This window comes from Zingiber officinale, chromosome 10A, assembly GCF_018446385.1.
Source record: "Zingiber officinale cultivar Zhangliang chromosome 10A, Zo_v1.1, whole genome shotgun sequence".
NCBI lineage: Eukaryota > Viridiplantae > Streptophyta > Magnoliopsida > Zingiberales > Zingiberaceae > Zingiber > Zingiber officinale.
In genome coordinates, this window is record NC_056004.1 from 31,870,986 (window position 1) to 31,874,517 (window position 3,532).

Consider the following 3,532-nt stretch of genomic DNA (forward strand, 5'->3'; position numbering starts at 1 on the left):
GAGGAGCTAGCCTCTCTAAAGGTGGACTTAGAAGCATCTCGATCGACCTTGGAAGTTTACTAAAATGCAGAGTCTAGCCGGTTCGAAATGCAGAAGCAGACTTACCTCTGCTTGGATCCCTTCAATGATCAACTCATAGACCGGGCGCTTCACCTCTTTAACCTGGCCATCGATGGGACGCTTGGCCAGCTGAAGGATGGTAGCCATATCCCTACCATTCTGAGCAACCAAGTCATAAGTCGGTACAAGTTGACTGAGTAGCTACCTGACGATGTGTTGGATTATCTCGAGTGAGTCCACCTTTTGTGAAGCTCGCCTCTTTTTTGTACTGCCCTGTTATATCTTGTACAAATTTTCTAAGTATTAATGTAAGTTCGCCCATTCAACGTACCCTTGTTTGTCCGAGTATGTTTATTCAAGCATCGCCATGAGTCATTCAGTGTTTCCTTATTTTGTTGGTTGTCACACTCATTCATGCATGTGCTGCTGTTCGGTTCGAGTAGGACTACAAACCGTTTACCATTTTATGAAAAATTTCTAAGTACGATGCTATATCCTCCCGATCATCAATGTAGCTAGTCGTCGGAGTGTTCAAGCGAATACTCCCTAGCTTCTGAATGACTTTAATTTAGTGGAAACTGTTGCTCCTTCGAGCAACCCGTTTTCTGGTCAGCCTTATTCCCTATTTGCATATTTGTCGTTCCTCTTTGTTTGTAGTAGACTTAGTTTTAGAATGACCGATCAGCTATTAGTCACTATAGACTTGGTCTTATAGTCGCCGCTCGACTGTTGACGAAGACCAGGGTTTAACGTTATCGCTTGACAATTGAAATGCATAGACACGAGTTTAAGGTTGTCGCTTGACTATCAATGAAGATGAGGGTTTAAGGTCGTCACTTGACGTTGATAAAGATGAGGGTTTAAGGTCGCCGCTCGACCATCGATAAAGATGAAGGTTTAAGGTCGCCGCTCGACCGCTGACATAGACGAGGGTTTAAGATTGCCGCTTGACCGCTGACGTAGACGAGGGTTTAAGGTTGCTACTCGACCGCTGACGTAGATGAGGGTTTAAGGTCACCGTTTGACCGCTAATGATGACAAGGGTTTAAAGTTGTCGCTCGATCGCTGATGTAGATGAGGGTTTAAGGTCGTCGCCCGACCGCTGATGATGATAAGGGTTTAAGGTAGCCACTCGACCGCTGATGATGACAAGGGTTTAAGGTCGTCGCTCGACCGTTGGTGAAGATTGGGGTTTATAGTCGCCACTCGACTTTTGACGATGACAAGGGTTTAAGGTCGCCGCTCAACCGCTAATGATGACAAGGGTTTAAGGTCGTTGCTCGATTGTCGGTGAAGACTAGGATTTATAGTCACCGCTAGACTTTTAACTTGGCCGATCGGCTGAAGAGTCTGGAACATTTATGATTTTATTTATATTTGTCCTGCATCCAGAAGATATACACGCACTTATACAAGTACATCTATATTTATTCACGCACCTCTCACCCGACCCTATAGGGTTGGAGATGTTTCGCGCTCTACAGCCACTCGAGCTATCTTTCGTCTTCATCCTCCAGATAGTAGGCTCCCAAGTGAAGCTTCTGCACAACCTTATAGGGTCCCACCCAAGGGGCTTCGAGTTTAGTGACGTTACCGATCGACTTTATTCTTTTCCACACTAGATCGTCGACTTTGAAGGACCTCAGGATCACCCTTCGGTTGTAGTTCTGCTTCATCCACTACCGATACACCATCAACTGAATGGTAGCCTTATCCCATACCTCGTCCACCAAATTGAGTTATATAAGTCTTTGGGCAGTGTTCCCCTCATCATAGAGCTACACCCAATCAGATTCTACTCAAACTTCCACAGGGACTAACACTTCACCGCCGTACACCAGATGAAATGGTGTTACACTGGTTGCCTCCTTTAGAGGCATGCAAAGGGCCCACAGGACGCTGAGGAGCTCGTCAACCCAACTGCCTCCTGCGTGGTCGAGGCGAGCTTGTAAACCTCTGAGGATCTCCCTATTGGTGACTTCCACTTGGTCATTGCTCTAGGGGTAAGCCACTGAGGTGAAGGCTTACTAAATACTATAGCCTGCACACCACTCCCTAAGCCTCCGACCGGTGAACTGCGTCCCATTGTCTGAGATAAGCCGATGGGGGATACCGAACCAACACAGGATGTTCTGCTAGACGAATTTGATGACCATCTGCTCGGTTATCTTTGCTAATGGCTCTGCTTCCCCTCATTTTGAAAAATAGTCTACGGCGACGAGCAGGAATCTTTGCTGAGTGGTCATCATTAGAAACGGTCTAACGATGTCCATGCCTCATTGGTCAAATGAGCAGGACACTGTGGATGTCTTCATCTCCTCGATCGGTTGGTGAGAGATATTATGATATTTTTGGCATGACAGGGAAGCAGCCACTGCCCGAGCATAGTCTTCTTGAAGCGTGGGCTAAAAATATCCGGCTAGAAGGATCTTCGGGACTAATGATCGGCCACTCGGATGACTTCCGCAGGAACCTTGATGTACTTCTTAAAGGAAGTACTATGCATCTTCTGATCCAACACACTTGAGTAGTGGTCTTGAGAAAGCTCGCTTAAAAAGTTGATCCCTGATCAGCATGAATCGTCCGACCCTCTTTTTCAATAGATGAGATGCTTCCTGATCGGACGATGTGCTTCCTGATTGGAGGAATTCAATCAACGGTGTCCTCCAGTCGCTTGGGAAGGAGACTCCCTCCATCCGATTAATGTACACAACTAGTGAGACCTGCTCGATTAGGTGGTTTATCACAACCAAGGATAATGAACTGGCTAACTTAGTCAGGCTATCTACTGATTGGTTGTCTGATAAGGGAATCTTCTATATAATGACTTCTTGGAAATTACCTTCAGCTTCTCGAAGGCTTCTACGTATATCTTGAGTCAGGAGCTGCTTATTTAGAATGTTCCTGATAGCTGCTGAATGGCCAACTGGGAGTCCGAGTGGATAAGGATTTTTGTAGCTCCGACATGCCTAGCTGCTTATAGGCAGACTATCAGGGGTTTGTATTTGACTTCATTATTCATTGCCCGATAATCCAGCCAAATGGACAATTGCATCTGGTCTTCCTGGGGTGAAATCAACAGAATGTCGATCCCGCTGCCTTGCCGAGTGGATGACCCATCGACATAAATTTTCCAAATTGCATTTGGCTCGGTGCTCTGGACCTTAGTGATGAAATCAGCTAAGGCTTGAGCTTTTATCACCGTGCGAGGCTAAAATTAAATGTCGAATTCACTGAGCTTGGTCGTCCACTTGATTAGCCATCTGTATGCCTCTGGATTTAAGGGGACCCTTCTTAGGACGCTGTTGGTCATAACGATGATCGGATGCCCCGAGAAGTATGGGTGGAGTCTCCGAGTGGCTAGCATCAATGTGTATGCTAATTTTTCAAGACAGGTGTAATGAGATTCTGCATCTTTCAATATATAACTCAAAAAATACACGAGTTGTTGTTTGTAGCCATTCTACTTTAC